This window comes from Odocoileus virginianus, chromosome 16 (genome assembly GCF_023699985.2).
Source record: "Odocoileus virginianus isolate 20LAN1187 ecotype Illinois chromosome 16, Ovbor_1.2, whole genome shotgun sequence".
Classification (NCBI taxonomy): domain Eukaryota; kingdom Metazoa; phylum Chordata; class Mammalia; order Artiodactyla; family Cervidae; genus Odocoileus; species Odocoileus virginianus.
In genome coordinates this window covers 43,332,766-43,349,798 of record NC_069689.1, presented here as the reverse complement: position 1 = coordinate 43,349,798, position 17,033 = coordinate 43,332,766, and the positions used below count along the sequence as shown (strand labels likewise).

The 17,033-nt window shown below is 40.9% G+C and overlaps 2 protein-coding genes across 8 annotated transcripts in view; one reads left to right on the top strand and one right to left on the bottom strand.

Annotated features, from left to right (window-relative positions):
• The window catches only part of LINS1 (lines homolog 1), a 30,749-nt gene extending 22,543 nt beyond the window's left edge, over positions 1 to 8,206 (bottom strand). For 2 of the 3 annotated variants that reach the window (XM_070478136.1, XM_020897269.2), the window contains exon 1: positions 7,713 to 8,206. The gene's annotated coding sequence lies outside the window, so the exon portion shown is untranslated. The remainder of the gene's footprint in view (positions 1 to 7,712) is intronic. The other variant, XM_020897285.2, reaches the window with a different exon arrangement.
• Positions 8,207 to 8,473: 267 nt separating this feature from the next.
• The window catches only part of ASB7 (ankyrin repeat and SOCS box containing 7), a 52,388-nt gene continuing 43,828 nt past the window's right edge, over positions 8,474 to 17,033 (top strand). Inside the window, exons 1-5 of one of the 5 annotated variants that reach the window (XM_020897218.2) lie at positions 8,478 to 9,050; positions 9,203 to 9,294; positions 11,075 to 11,139; positions 13,431 to 13,578; positions 16,630 to 16,750. The gene's annotated coding sequence lies outside the window, so the exon portion shown is untranslated. Of the gene's footprint in view, positions 9,051 to 9,202; positions 9,295 to 11,074; positions 11,140 to 13,430; positions 13,579 to 15,593; positions 15,870 to 16,629; positions 16,751 to 17,033 lie in introns of those variants that run through there. The other 4 variants (XM_020897258.2, XM_020897209.2, XM_020897239.2 and 1 more) reach the window with 4 other exon arrangements.

The following is a 17,033-nucleotide window of genomic DNA, read 5'->3' as shown; positions in this document are numbered from 1 at the left end:
CTGAGCTGGGAATCCCCTGGAGTAGGAAATGGTAACCCACTCTAGTATTCTTGCCCGGAAAATTGCATAGACAGAGGGGCCAGGCAGAATACCGTCCATAGGGTTGCAAAGAGTTGAAAAAGACTGAGCACACACACATATAAAAACAACAACAAATACATAGGTACAGAAAAGGACTGGTGTTTGTCAGTAACAGGGGGTGGGGTGGTAAAAACAGGTGAAGGGGGTCAAAAATAGTCATGGGATGTAATGTACAGTACAGTGACAAATAGTTAACAATACTGTATTGTACATCGTTCCCATTGCTTAAAAGTTCTCATCACACACACACAAAACCTGTCTATGTGAGGATATGCATATTAACTAGAATTATTGTGATGATTTTACAGTATATACAAATATTGAATCATTATGTTGCTCACCTGAAACTTATATACTAGCTCAGCTGGTAAAGAATCTACCTGCAATGCAGGAGACCCAGTTTGATTCCTCGGTTGGGAAGATTCCCTGGAGAACAGATAGGCTACCCACTCCAGTATTCTTGGGCTTCCCTGGTGGTTCAGATGCTAAAGAATCCACCTGCAATGCAGGAGACCTGGGTTTGATCCCTGGATTGGGAAGATCCCCTGGAGAAGGGCATGGCAACCCACTCCAATATTCTTGCCTGGAGAATCCCATGGACAGAGGAGCCTGGTGGGCTACAGTCCATGGGGTCAAAAAGAGTTGGACACAACTGAGTGACTAAGCATAGCTCAGCTTCAAATATAATGACTTTCTCCAGCAAGGTTAGGTCCTCCTGATACCTAGCCTCAGTCTTCTAGAATCACTGTCATCTTACAGAATATGTCACAAATATACTTTAAATGATCTGTGCAATGATTTCTAAGACTCCTGCTTTAAAGAGGAGTCTGGTTCAACACTTCTTCCCCAGCTCCTAGCAAAATGCCAGGTACACAGTAGGCATTAAATATTTATTGAATGTTTTGATGGCTGAATATTGTTTCAGTCAAGTTCTCAGAGATCTATTAACTTCATTCATTTGGCGTTCATTAGTAATATGTATGTCTGAAATAATCCTAAAATCAGTTACAAAGTTCATTTTAGTACTGTTTTGATCTCAAAAAAACTTTTAACTGCTGTGTAACTTTTAACTTAAAATACAATAAAACTTTCATGTCAAAAAATAAATGTTATCCATAGCAGTACTATCCACAGCAGTACTATCCATAGTAGGGCTTGCGTTCTGAGCTCATTCTATCTTTACTGTGTTAGCTAACAGTGTGCTCAATGTGCTGGAGCTGCACATGTTGAGTCACAGTAAAGGGCGAATTAAGACTACCCTGAAGGGGAAAAAAGTCTGATCAGGGCTATAAGGAAGCTTCCTTCCTTTCAGCACTTTTTTTGTCGGGACTGTAAGGTCAACATCTATAAAGAGGAATTTCTATATCCAGCCCCTTCCCCCTTTCCTGCCAGGTACTGCTGAACAAAGTTGTGCTGGAAGGCAGATGATAGACTGTCTGGTGGCCGTATTAACATGTAGGTCTCAATTTCCCCGCAGTCACAAAAACGGTATCTGCTGTCATTTACGGCATAACGTGCTCTCTCTGTATCATCAATACCGCTGAATTTAAGGGCTGAGACACAGTATTCTGGGCAGTGATTCCTGACTTTAGTCACACAGTGAACTCACTGGAGCACTAAGAAAAATGCCTGAGCCCTGGGTACCAAGTAAGTCAGAGTTGCTGCAGTGGGGCTTGAACATTTTTCCAATGATCAAATACTCTTCTATATGGGGTAGAAACTCAATTAAGACTGAGTCAGGGTTTTATGGGGGCTTCCCTAGTACCTCAGTTGGTAAAGAATCCGCCTGCAATGCAGGAGACCGTGGTTTGATTCCTGGGTTGGGAAGACCCCCTGGAGGAAGGCATGGCAACCACTCCAGTGTTCTTGCCTGGAGAATCCCCATGGCCAGAAAAGCCTGGCCTAGAGGGCTTGAAAGGCTGCAAAGAGTCGAACACAACTGAGTGACTGAGTGACTAAGCACAGCAGGGTTTTATGAACTAAAACATCATAAACGCTGATCTGGAATTACTTCATTTATCTGTTGCAAAACTAGTGTTTCCATTTGTGTGAATTCGATACCACCTAATTGGATGCAGAGTAAAGTATGTCTGGTGAAATCTAATCAAGTTTAATTTGCTAAAAATATTCTGCAATCTAAACTGCTAAATCAATGAAAAGTTATAGTTTAAGAATAATCAAATTTGAGATCACCAACACAATAAATCAATTTAGAATTATCCAGTAGCACGTTCTATGAAAGCATGGTATGCCATGTTCCCTGGTTGTGATAGAATTATCTCTCAGTAATCTTGCAAACTGTTGCAACCTGAACAAAGTATTTCAAGTGAAAAATAAGTGACCAGAGAAAAGGAAAAGTTAGGACACAACTCAGATACCAACTTCTGTTAAGAAGCTCACAGACCTTCATGTCTTGGTTGAAGCAACATTTAGCAACACACTGAACTGCATGGGGCTGATGATGCTGTGAGACTGAACACGTCCTCCACAATTTCACAGATTTATTCATTTATTTTATTCTTTTTGGAATTCAAAACTGCCTGATTCTGTAGTCAGTAAACTTTATAAAACTGAACTTATAATTTACATTCATACTAGTAAAATATCACTGTCAACAGTTTTTTTTTATACTGGAGTCCCATGGCTAAGAAACCTGAAAATCATTGGCCCAGATAATTCGTAAAGCCTCTATGGAATTCCAGAACCCAAGAGTGCTAGCGGACGTCAGGTAGCAATCTGACTTTCCAAGATGGAGGCAGTAGTTATTTAGGCAAAATGTACAGATAGTCTAGAAACTCATAACACAAGTTGGGTTTTGTTTTTTTTTTTTGGCCATGCCATATGGATCATGGGATTTTAGTTCTCTGACTAGATAATGTGTAGTCCAAACCCCCGGACTGCCATGGCATCCCTCAGGGCACATGTATTGTTGAAAGTGTGTGAAATGTCTGAAGACAAAAAAAGAGCATGCAAAAATAAAGTTTGCAGTTGTATTGAAGTTTAGGTATTGTAAGCTGTTGTCCAAATTTTCTGTGATGTTATTTGTTTTTATAATAAATCAGGAAGAAATCATAAGAGAACTGAAAGATCAGAAGTTGCTAATGTATCATACCACTTAATATGTCTGAATATAACTGGTTTCCAGAGAAATCAAAATTTTTTAAATTGGAAATTATACATGCAAAAATATGTAGTGGCCTTCAAAGTAGTTTTTTTAGGAAGAGTAATCTCCAAGTAGAGTACCATTGTTCCACGAACCTGTTGAAATCCCTTTGGAAACTGCTTGCAGTCCTGTACATATTTCTTTGAATATACAGTTAGATACTATACTTCCTGGGTGGCTTTGGTTAAAAAAAAAAACAGAAGTTTTAAAAAACTTATCCTGTATAATTTGCAGCCTGGCTCTTAGTACTATAAAACTTCTATTTTTTTCTAATTTAAGCAAATGTTTAGTAAGAATGTTCTTTTAAGAATTTTTATTTTCTGAAAAGCCTTACACAGAACAAGAGAAAGAAGTCTTTAGGGCTACCAATGTGACTATTAATCACTGACCCACACTATTTCAGTGCCTTCTCTATCATGCATGATGGTTCTCAATTTATAATACGTCTTTTCACTTTCCTCCCCCTGCCAAGTCTTTAAGGTTTTTCCTAAAAGGAGTTTCTGCTTACTATTTCATCAGCAGAATTGCTGGCCAAAGGGGTATATTCTTTAAAGGAGAAATAGGCAATGTTCACACAGATAATAATTGTGTAGTCCTCTATTAAAAAATATTTTGCCTTGGGATTTCTCTGGTGGTCCAGCAGTTAAGAGTCCAAGTTTCTGAAGGGGGCATAAGTTTGATTGCTGGTGTAGGAACTAAGATCCTACGTGACGTATGGTGCCGCTAAAACAAGAAATAAAAAATTTTGCCCTTTTCTACATCCATGTCGTTGCAAAGAGTTGGACACGACTTAGCAACTGAACAATAATACACACACACTAATTCCTGACAAGTCAGTTTTTTTTGGAGGCCCTTCTCCCTCTCTGGAGATTCCTTCTCAGACATCCTTGCTCAGTTCTTCTCCTCCTACAATCTTTTCCGGGTAGAAACTGGTCCTAGGACCCCTCAGGGGTACCAAAATCGGAAGATGCTTAAGTCCCTTATTTGCATATAAATAACCCAGGCACATCCAACAGTGGTTAGATCAGAGAGAAAGCAAGGGAATTCCAGAAAAACACCTACTTCTGCTTCACTGACTACTCAAAAGCTTTTGCCTGTGGAAAATTCTTAAACAGGTGGGAATACCAGACCATCTTACCTGTCTCCTGAGAAACTTGTATGCAGGTCAAGAAGCAACACTTAGAACTGGACAGGAAACAACATGACTGGTTCAAAACTGGGGGAAGGAGTATGTCAAGGCTGTATATTGTCATTCTGCTTATTTAACTTATATGCAGAGCACATCATTCTAAAATGCTAGGATGGATGAAGCACAGGCTGTAATCAAGATTGCTAAGGGAAATATCAACAACCTCGGATATGCAGATGACACCACTCTAATGGCAGAAAGTGAACAGGAATTAAGGAGTCTCTTGATGAGGATGAAAGAGGAGAGTGAAAACCGGGCTTAAAACTCAACTCTGAAAAAACTAAGATCATGGCATACAGTTCCATCACTTCATGGCAAATAGGGAAAAAGTGGAAGCAGTGACAGACTTTATTTTCTTGGGCTCCAAAATCACTGCAGATGGCGACTGCAGGCATGAATATAAAAGCTGCTTGCTCCATGGACGAAAAGCTATGATAAACCTAAACAAAGTATTAAAATGCAGAGACGTCACTTTGCCAACAAAGGTCAATCTAGTCAAAGCTATGGTTTTTTCAGGGGTCATGTATGGATGTGAGAACTGGACCATAAAGGCTGAGCTTGGTGTTTTTTTTAAATTTTTTAATCCCATCTTGATTAAAATGTGTCTATCTAAATGGATCTACTGATATTTGCTTTTAAAAAGCTGTCCTCTATTTATTTAGGGGAAAAATATGAAGCCAGTAACTGAATTATATGTAACAATAAAATTTAAACCTGTGGATCTGGAATTATTCTAAAAAATTAGCCCTCTATCTGGTATCAGAAAATAGTAGCTTTTCTCTTAGTATATAAGGAAATAAGATGCAGAGTAAGAATGTAAGCAGTTGTGATTCGTGACAAGCAGTTGGAGGTAACTAGCTCCTAGGGATAACCATTTGTATCCTATTCCAAAGTCTTATTTTATAGTTTGAAAAGCACTTTGCACACTGTTCTTGTATATACAAGTAAAGATGTAATTACAGGACGTAGTGTTACTGCTTTGTTTAAAATCTCATTTAACATTTAAGATTGACAGCTATGGTATTTTTTTAATGATAATACTTTTCTGTTTCTTTACTGTAAAACTAAGTTAAAAATAAAAGGTTTATGAGGAAAAAAAAAAAAAGAATTGATGCTTTTGAACTGTGGTGCTTGCTGGAAAAGACTCTTGAGAGTCCCTTGGACTGCAAGGAGACCAAACCAGTCAATCTTAAAGGAAATCAGTCCTGAATATTCACTGGAAGGATTGATGCTGAAGCTAAAACTCCAATACTTTGGCTACTTGACGCAAAGAGCTGACTCACTGGAAAAGATCCTGATGCTGGGAAAGACTGAAGGCAAAAGAAGAGGGAGGCAGAGCACGAGATGCTTAGATAGCATCACTGACCCAATGAACATGTGTTTGAGCAAACTCTCAGAGATAGTGAAGGACATAAAAGCCTGGTGTGCTGCAGTCCACCGGGTTGCCAAGAACTGGACACAACTTAGTGACTGAAAAATAACAATAACAACAAAAATGCACATCCTCCCCTATACTTTAAATCATCTCTGGCTTACTTAGAATATCTTATACAATGTAAATGCCATGTAAATAGTTTCTAAGTTGGTGGCAAGTTGAAGTTTTGCTTTTTGGAACTTTCTGGATTTTTTTTCTTTTTACAATATTTTTGAATGGACGTTGGCTGAATCTACAGAAGCAGAACCCATGAATACAAGAGATTGTTGTCTCTTTAATGTTTCACAGTCTCTCAATGTCTTCAATTAATATCTCTACGCTAACAACTCCAGAAAACACAATTAGGTTTAGCTCTCTTCTGGGGTCCACTCTCAAATATCTAAACGCCAGTGGACAGCTCCACTTGGAATTCCACAGCACCTTCAGCACAAACTCAACTCGCTCTATGGTCTCTCAAAGTTGCTATCTCAGTATGTGGCACCTGTATCTCCTAGTCCCCCAAGTAAGAAACCTGGCTATCCTCCCAGGCCCTCCCTCACTTCACTTCTTCCCATCCTTACTGCCACTGTGACTGTACACCACTCCTACCCAGGAGAACCACAACAGAGGCCTTGCTAAGTGGTTATATCCTGCCCCATCTGACATGCACTTCCTTCTGAAAAATTTCTCCACTTTGATTCAGATAAAGTACAACTCCCTGAACATAGCTTGGCATGCCCCTCAAGATCTGACTCTTGGGGTCTTCTTATGTCTGTGCCCCACAAATTTAGCTCCAGGTTTTCTCTGAGGGCCTCAGAAATTCTGTGCACTTTAAGGATGACTTTTCTTGGCCCATTCTCCCTAACATCATACTCAGCCTTTCCCCTCCCACTCTCAACCTTCGAAGAGGAAACCTCCAGTTTTGGGGAGCCTACCACATATCCAAGTCAGGATTAAAGGGCCTGGCCAAGTGCTCCCTCAGCCTATACATAGTATTTCTCTCACTGAGTTGTCTGTAATAATTTTCTAATTTGGTTTCCCCACACTTGACTATGAGCTTCCCTGGGTAGACCTGAGCCCAATTTGCCTACCTAAGCCAATAAACAGCTCATTTAGAAGGCAGCAAAATGAATATTCTTGATAAATGAATAATAATGTACAATAAAATACCAGGATAGCAATTTGAAATGTTTGCAGTGACCCCCATCTGCCACAAAACATCTTAATGTATTTTATTACATAAAAGTAATTGATATGTTGAAATACATGCTTTTTTTTAAAATTAGATAGGCTTTTCTTGAGGACACTGGTGGTAACCAAACGTCTGCTGTACTGGGTGAGTAAGTTTAAGATAATGTCAGCTCTTGCCTGGACTACCACAACAGTCTTTCACATCTGCAATAACCTCACTCTCAGCTAGTCTTCTCCACTGAGCAGCCAGTGATCTTTTCAAAACATAAATAGATCTTCCCGACCACCTGCTACAAGGTCCTGCAAGATCTGCAGGCTGTCGCATACCGTCCACTCCCACAACCAACTTCATTATCAGTTTCCTTGCTTGACTAGCTGGCCTTTTTTCCTGCAGTTCCTAGCAACGGCAAAGATTATTCCAGCGTCAGAGGCTTTGCACTTTGATGTCTCTGCCTGAAAAATCCGCCCCCCTCCCCCAACTCAGATCTTGGCATGGTTGAGTCTTCCTCACTCAGACAGCGAGTCAAATATCACTTCCTCAGAGACCCTTTCTAGCTAAAAGAGCCATCACGTCCAAGCTAAGCTCGACCCCATCCTTATCTGATAAATAATTTAGTGTCTGTCAGTCTCTTTGCTAAAGCGAAAGCTCCACGAGGGCAAAAGATTACATATACCTTGTTCGCTGTTGTCTCCCGGACGGCAAGGACACTGACCAGCTTAGGATAAATACCTGGTAAGTGAAAAATCGCACTTAATAAACATGGCCATCTCCCACATTTTCCACTCTTTCCCCTTCCATTCGCAGGAATTCTCAAGTGCCGCTGTCTTCGCAGGAAAGCCCTTGAAGCGTCACCACTAAGCCAGTGTCCTTTTCCGCGAGAGGCGAGGCGCGCCCAGCTGGGAGCTAACGGCGCCTCAGGCCCTGGAGCGGAGCCTAGGAGCCGGCGCTCGCGTCCGAAAAGCACCGAGGGCGGCGGGACGAGGAGCGCCTCTTCTCGCTTCCTGGGGACTGAGACCTCCTCAGTTTTAAGCCCTGGAACAGCCTCTCATCGGCCGCACAGCCACTTCCCCCGTCGCCGAGCGTAGAGATCTTTCCCAGTTAGTTGCTGGGGATCTGCCCCAAGCCACGCCGCCTCCGCGTATCCTTTCGAGCAAGCACCGCCCCTTCCGGGCCACCGTAGTTCACCTAAAGTACAAGGCGCTGCCTCCTCCCGCATGCGCAGACGTCCTGTTCGGCGTATAGTGTCTCTTAGCAACCGCCTGGAGTCCCTCCGCCAGGGGCGGAGCGTCGGGAGCCACGACGTGGGGAGGGAGTGAATGTGGCCAATCAGAGGCGACTCCTAGCCTCGCTCGGCACGCCTCCTCTAACTGTCGCGAAAACGCAGGCCGCTTTACGGCAGGCAAAGGGGTGGGGGCCGCTGGGGTAAGGAGGAGAGAAGGCAGCAACCAACCAACCAAGTCGCCCCCACCTCCCACCCCCACCCACCTCAGACCTGGTTTACGGCTCCAGGCTCCGGCTCCAGTGCGGCCGCTGATTGGCTGCTGCGAGCTTGGTCCCATCCCAGTGACCCCAAAGTGCTGGAGGGAGGGGGCGGGGGTGGCCCGGTGCAAAGTGCATCCCGAAAGCCCCCTGCCTGGCGCCCCGGTGGCCGGCACTCCGGGCTCCGTGAGAGCCGGGCCCTCGCCGCCCCGAGCCCTCCCGGGCCCTTCAGTGGCCGGGCGCCCCCCGATCAGAAGCGCGGCAGCCCCCTGCCCCGAGCGCTCGGACCGGGGCTGCCCCCCGCCCGCGCCAGTACTTCTTCTCTGCACCCCTGCCCCAGGCCGTCCGGCGGCCACCGCCGCTGCCTCCGCCCGGCCGGGCCGTCTGGATGCTGGCGGGCTGGGGCCGGGAGGCGCCGCGGAGAAGCAGGGACAGCCGGGTCCGGCCCTGCCCGGGCTGTTTCCTCAATGGAGAAGTTGGTGAGTGTGGAGGCGGCTGGAAGAAGGAAGGGAGGCAGCAACTGAGGAGACAGGTAAAAGTCTGTTACCCCTCTGAGGGGAAGGGGCCGGCCCGGGACGGAGGGGAAGCCTGCCGCTTCCTGCCGGCCCGCCCCGCTCTCTGCCCCGGGGCCCCCTCCGCCCCGGCCCCGGGGCTCTGCCCCGCTCACGGGTCTCTGATTTCCAGGTGTGAGCTAGCTGGGGGGCGAGCGACGGCAGGAGAGGGTCTGCCCACCCGCCCGAGCAGCCGCGGAGCTCTGACCAGCTTCCACCGTCAAGGTAACGAGCCTCCCCTCCCCCATTGTTTATTCCTGGCCCCTACCTCATTAATCGGTGCTTTCTTTTCTGGATAGTTACCTGGCAATGCACCCCTTTCTGGCCTCTAGCTTTCCAGCAAAAACAAAAACGCGGCCCGTGCCCCAGTCTTTAACATTTTAATAACTTCTCTTTCCCAGGACCTTATTTTACCCCTTTCCCTCTGAACAGTGTGTTTCCATGTATTGCATTTATCTTTTGGTACACTCCACCATTTACTCTGCTCAGAGACTTTGAGACCTTTTTGTAGCTCCCCCTGCCCCTCTTATTCTCATAGGAATTCCCCAATTCCTTGTTAATTGCTTGTTAATTCTGGATGACTCTGCTTTTTAATTAAACCACAATTTTCTGTTTTCCCCTCTTCTTTGCTATCATCTTTCCTCTACCTCCATCGGAATATCTTTTGAGTTACCTCACAAGAGTTGGTGAAGGAAGGTTCAGTAATAGCTTGAAATTTGTGAGTTTCAGAAAATAATGTGACTTTTTTTCCTATAGCAAAAAGTGAATTTGTGTACCTTAATAATGTGAAAGCAATACTCTCCTGAAGCACTTATGTATAATTAACTCTTTGGACTTTTGTGTGTTTCTGTGTGACAGATGTGTAAGGGCTATAAAACTCTTATAAAAAGATCATATTTGCTATATCTCAGATTTTCTAGTACTTATGAAACTTTACGCAATATCTTGTTAATCATCTGCTGCTCAGGAATTTAAAAGCAAAAGAATGTTTTGATATGTTTAGAATGTAAGGTTTTATTTTGGCACTTTTCATAAGATTTCTCATTTTGAAACCCTTATAGAGAATTTGTTAGATTGAAATTTAAGCATCTGTGTTTTGTTGCCACCTTAGAAAATGCACTAAAGGTAAGTTTAGGACATTCATGTAAGTCCTAAAGAGGGGATATGAACAGGGAAATCATGTAAGAGTTAATTCAGAAATGAGCCAAGTGAATAACTTCTCTAACATCCAATAACAGGAGTATAAAGTCGCTTGTTAATCTCAGAGTTATTTTAATATCACAGGTTTTTTAGGGAATTTTATGTGCAAAGAAGTGCTTAAAATAGCAAAAGTTGTTAGGAAATCTTTGACTTGTTCTCTTCCTCTGGACTTTCTGCCTTCCGGATAAAAAAATTAGTCTCTTACCTGATTCTTCTAATTGTCAAGGTGCAGCCAAGTGCTTTGAGGGTTTGCGTATTCTTGAGACCTGGAACTGGATACCAAAATGAGAATGTATGCTACTGAATGGGATTTAGAATCAGTATTGACTAATGACTATTCCACAGTGAACATTTAGGGCACCTTTTGTACGTACATGTAGAATGCATGTATGGTCAGCCATGTCCGGCTCATTGCGGCCTGATTGCCTGCAGCCCGCCAGGCTCCTCTGTCCATGAAATTTTCCAAGCAAGAATGCTGGAGTGGATTGTCATTTCCTCCTTGAGGGGATCTTCTCCACCCAGGGATCGAGCCCACATCTCTTGTGTGTCCTGTATTGGCAAGCAGATTCTTCACCAACTGGGAACCTGGGAAGCCCCCTGTACATGTAGGGTTCACTGCATTTCAGTAAAAGCCAGGTAGAAGGCAATTTTCATTATTTAAATATGTGAATCCAGAGAAATGCCTAATGATTACTTTAGACCTTTTAAAAAATTGCTAAAATACTTGAAGCATGTTTTTCAAGTAAAGATGAATTATGTATATTTTCTATTCAGGCCTTCTCAGTTAAATATTTTTCTGCTTTAGATTGAACTCGAGCATGTTTTCATTTCTGAGGGGTTTTATCACCTGTGCTGAGTCAAGTATGTAAGGTAAAGAGAGAACACTACTTTCCTCTCTGTTCATTCTAATTTCTTAACTATTTCATTGATCCTCTCAGCTTTTAGTGGTTCTTCTAAGATTATGGAGTATATATAAATTGTCAACATCTGTTCCTGATATTAGCTTGATTGAGAGTATTTGGTCTAGATAATGCAAACATTTAATGTCAATATTGTGTTACCAAAAAAGCCTATTGACTGGTTTATATTCTTCAGTCTGGTAGTTAACTTTGTGTTAATTCTATTGTCAGTCACATGGTTTTGAAAAGAAAAAAAATAAACACCAAGTTTTTTTGGTAACTGAATTAGATTTATGAGCCCATAGGGAGAATCACTGATTTTTTTTTTTTTAATTGAAGTGATGCATTTTGAGTATGCTGTGGCCAGTACTTATTGTCTTCATACCTAAAGCGATGCCATTCACAATTATATTCTGACACATACAAATACCGCTTTATTTTGTTCACATTTAACTTTAATAACACAGAAGTATATATGTTGCTAAAAAGTCTGTAAAATCAGGTCGTTTGTGTAAGCATATCTAATACCTGACTTTCAACTTTTTCACTTCATCTTCAACAGAAAGTATGCCATACATAGAAGACTTATCTCCTTTCTCATAAACTTAGGTACTGACATGAGGCTGCTAAGATGGTAAGGCCAGACATAGGTTAAAAAGATAAGGTTGACAAGATTTCATCATTTATGATACTTGTGATTTACACTTGGAATTAAGCCGAAGTAAGTGAACTACAAAATTCCTCTGTTGCCTTGTCCACATTTTGTTAGTCTTTCTGTTAGAACTCAGGAAGCTTATGGAAAAGTTGTACATGATAATAAATGCTTGCTATATGGAGGCCCAGTAATTTGGAGGAAATATGAATACCCTCACTTGTTTTGGGACAGAAACACTATGGTGCTCAGCTGAGTGATACTAAAATACACTTCTACTTCATTTTGGGTTCCAGGCTCTTGGTTATATGAGTTGACTTCATCAACATCCATCTCAGCAATGTTGCACGCTTTGGGCATTGTAGTGTTTCTGCATCCATCTTCCCTCTTGGGACTTGTGAGCTATTCATGTTTTTTTTGGGTTTTTTTTTTTTCCCCCTTAGAGCCAGTATCCTTGGAGTTACTGATTTTATTTCCTTACAGCCTGTATCTCTGTTTATTCTGCAAAGAAATGCTTATTTCTTTTTTTGAGTAGCAAGCTGTTACCTTGTTTCCAGTTCGTGTGAAATCTGAAAGCACAGTTCTAATTTGTGTCCCTTAATCAAAAAATGTGTGGACTTTCAGTGAAAGTAATATGCAAAAGCTATTAATGACTAATCATTTATGCCAAAGGAAACTGGGGACATGTGGACAAATTTGGTGCAAGTTATGTAATTTAGACAGATCTTAAATATATTTTGCTTTATAGCTATTCTTTATTCCATGAATATAGATTTTTGTTAATCAAATGAAGCAAGAAGCTTTGGTTTTAACTTAATGAGGTTCACTTGACATCTGTATGGAAATTAGATGGCATTTAATTCCTAAATTTGTACTTTCTAATATGGTCAACATTGTGAAAGCTCGGAGGCCTAGATTGTTTTCTTTTTTAAGAAAAGTGTAAAGTAGAAAAGATGAATTCGTAAAATTTAAACACTATTAACACTGGGCAGTAAAATCTTTTATAAAAGTGATATACATTGGGAAGCAGTTCATTTTGATATATGATTCTGAAGTCTTCCTTGTTAGTATGTTTTTTTTTTTTTCCTTTTCTGACTGAAACCTAGAATGGAATTGCTAAAGATTGCACCCTCAGAGTTTTAGTCATTCTGAGTCAACTTACATTGTACATATGTTTACTTAAAAAATTACCTTCTTCACCATATTCTTTTATAGGTGACTTCATGAGCTATCAGATTTTCAGACTTGCACTTTTTGAGGGGAAATAGATTTTTTCTGTCTTATCTCTGGACTTCCTCTGTAGTTTTTAATAGGTAACTTTACCACTGAATATTACGTTTACTTTCAGTAGCCTTTTTCCCTTTACTTACACATACATGGATGGTTATACTCTATTAAATGCAAACTTTCCTAAAATTACACCGCGATGAAATTAAGTTGTTTGATGCTTTGGACTATTAGGATACTTTGGTAATAAGTCTTTGGCGTTCATACTTTAAGTGGACAGGAGTCGTGTGTGCATGGTACGTGTGTCTATGTTTTTTTTCCCGTAAAGACTGAAGCACAAAGTGCTTTTTTTGCTTTAAACCTGTGTTTTTTTTTGTTTATAGACCTTGGTATTGTCAGAATAAAGAAAAATGATCTTAACCATTCTACGAATATTTGATTCATTTGAAGTATGTGAAAAACTCTATTGTAAAGTTCTCTCCAGGGATAATACCAGTGGCCAAAGACTCATAGTATGCCAGGCACTATAAGGTACTCAGTATACTTTTGTTTGTCTGATTGGAATAGATGATGTGGGATTATCATGAGTTACTGTTGTTTGTGCATGTTGCTTATAGAGAGGAATAATTGAGTCACTTTGACTTTTAGCACAAAACCTTTCTTGGTATTAGTAATAAATTAATGCCATTTAATATTCTCTTCAACTCCCACCTCACTTGCCACCCCCCACTGTTTCTGCTGCCTTCATGGAAGTGGTAATGGGTGTATGGAAGGCAACAATAACAAAAACAGGGACTCTAAAGGCCCAAGACTGTGAAAAGTCATCTTCACTTTTCTTAGGAGGGCAGGGGTCACCGAGGAAATACTTAGAAGTAAGGCATCCAGTGGTGTTCATTCTTGAAATGGAGGTGTGGATCACATGGAGAATAATGACATGTTCTGTGTGGAAATGCTGCAGGCTCATCACTGATGACATTAGTTTGCATTTTTTATTTTAGTACAATTTTAGATTTGCAGAAAAATGTTGAAGGTGATACAGAATTCCCATGTATTATACACTCATCTTCCCCTAATTAAGATCTTACATTAATAGACACATTTTCACAATTATTGAACCAGTATTGAATAGTTTTGTTAACTAAAATCCATACTCTGTTCAGGTTTCTTTAGCTTTTACCTAATAACTCTTCTCTGTTCTAGGATCCCATCCAGGATATCACATTCCATTTAGCTGTCCTGTCTCTTTAGGCTCCTCTTGACTGTGACAGTTTCTCAGATTTCTTTGTTTCCTTGTTTTTGATGATCTTGACATTTTGAAGAGTTTCAGATATTTTATAGAAAGCCCCTCAGTTGGATTTAGTCTGTTACTTTCCTCACGATTAGACTGGGGCTGTGGGTTTTTTTGGAGAAGGAGCACAGAGGTAAATCGCCGTTCTCATCATATCATACTAACAACATGATGTGGCGCTGTTGATACTGACCATAATTACCTAGCTGAGGCACTGCTTTTCAGGTTTCCCACTGAAAAGTTTCTCCCCCCGCTTCATCCTCTTTGAAAGGAAGTCACACTTAAGGAGAAAGGGGAGTTGTGTTCCACCTCCTTAAGGGTAAAGGGAGGGGGTCAATCTACATGCATTATTTGGAATTTTGCACAAGAGATTTATTTCTTCACTCCCTTTTTAATTCAATCAGTTGCTCATTATCAATACAGGCTTACTGTTACTTGTGTGTAGTTTGGGTTAGTATCTAATAGTACTTTGATTCTTGTTTGATTTGTTCCACCTTGGCTATTGAGAGCTCTTCTAGTTGGCTCCTGTATCCCCTTGACATATCACACCCCCCGCCATCTTTGCATTTTTCTTGGAGTACTTCCTTCTCTTTTGGCACTGTAAGATGCTCTAGGCTCATTTTCTATATTTCCTGCCCAGTTATATTTCCTGCCCAGTTCCAGCATCAGCCATTTCTGTAAGGATTGTTGTTGTTCTATTGCTAAGTTGTGTCTGTTTGTGACCCCAAGGACTGCAGCACGCCAGGCTCCTCTGTCCTCCACCGTCTCCCAGAGCATGCTCAGATTCATGTCCATTGAGTCGGTGATGTTGTCTAACCATCTCATCCTCTGCCGCCCTCTTTTCCTTTTACCTTCCATCTTTCCCAGCATCAGGGTCTTTTGCAGTGAGTCAGCTCTTTGCATCAGGTGGCCAAAGTATTAGAGCTTCAGCATCAGACCTTCCAATGAATATTCAGGACTGATTTCCTTTAAGATTGACTGGTTTGGTCTCCTTGCAGTCCAAGGGACTCTCAAGAGTCTTCTCCAGCACCACAGTTCTAAAGCATCAGTTCTTCGGTGCTCAGCCTTCTTTATGGTCCAACTCTCACATCCATACATGTTGTTGTTGTTCAGTCTCTGTCGTGTCTGACTCTGCAACCCCCTGGACTTCAACACGCCAGGCTTCCCTGTCCGTCACTATCTCCTCAGCTTTGTAGTTTTTATAGCTTGCTGTGTAGGAGTGCTGATCATACCTAGTTTGTTTATTTGAAAGTGTTAGGCAGTTTTAAGCCAAATATTATTTATTTCCAAGTGCATGTTTGCAGAGTCTTTGGCTTCCTTGAAGAAATTTGACAAGGAAAAATAGATTGTGAAAAGAGGTAAGGGTCAAAATAGTCTGCGCTGATTTGGGTTGGTTGAAAATTCTGGTCTGCTGCCTGTGACTGCCACTTTTCCTCATAGCTCATCCAGGTGCTGGGCAGTGTGACCTTTCCTAGTTTAAGTGACAGAGGACTTGACACACCCACCCCACTAGAATGGGATGGCAATTCTCCCAGTGAGTAATTCCTGGAGGGTTTCTGGTGTAATGTGTGAAAGTCACTTTGCATGTGTTCTTAACCCTAGTGGAATTCATAGATCTAGGATTTAATGGACGTGAAGAAAGATCCCTTTTCTTTCAGTTGTAGAGAATTTTTTCAGAATTCATATGGGAGAAGCCAGCAAGACTATTGTTAATCTTTGCCTAGTTTGGTGTATGCATAATGGCATAACAGTTTCAGAGTTATTAACATGATGTCTTTTGCATATGAAAAACAGGCATTTAAAGACAACCTCCAAAAAAAATAATAAAGAAAGACAACCTCCTTTTAGTGTCATAGATCCCATTTTGGCCCTGGCTACCTACTGTATTGTATGCACATGTATTTTCATTGTTTAGAAAGAGCAAGAAATTAATGATGTCACTTAAAAAGTAATTCAGTTCTGAAAATATATTCTGAATAGACCCCCTAAAAAATTTGTGTTTACTTCCAAATTCCAAGTATGTGATTTATTATTTTCTTTATTTAAAAAAAAACAAACTTCCTTTTAAGAAAAAGAAAAATTTCCCCCAATAAATCATATCCTGTACCACATTGGAGATTAATGTAGATGTTGAGATAATTTCTTCTAAGAATTCATTTGAGTTCTTTCTTTGCTCTGTAAGTTGTTGTAATGTGCTGAAATGTTAGCTCATCAAAAGGTAGATTATTTAGGCAGCTATGGTTCTTTATTATTTTTAGAAAATTTTCCATAATTATTATTTCATTTGTTTTCAGGTTAAGAAAGTTTATTAACACCATAATCTGGAGACACTGGAAACCGCCACTCACAATGCTGTATGTGCACAATGATTATTAGGCAATCCACATATCAGGAAAAGGGGCATTCTTTCATAAGGTAAGTGACTGAGTGACATGGGTTGTCTGTGCTCTTCTAGGGGAAAATCCATTTAGTTTTTATTTCTCATTCAGATTACCTAATGTATACTAAACACAACACTTGCTAAAAGAAAATCTGGGTTTGTTTTGATATTGTTTAAATCTTTTCCCCTGTATAGAATGCCTTGTTTAAGTGCCAATGTAATCATCCCAGTTTAAAAAAAAAAAAAATCTGTTAAAGGTGATTGTTTTGAGTATATGGTAGTAGTTTCTGTGAATTTCTTCAAATGGTTTTTACCTTC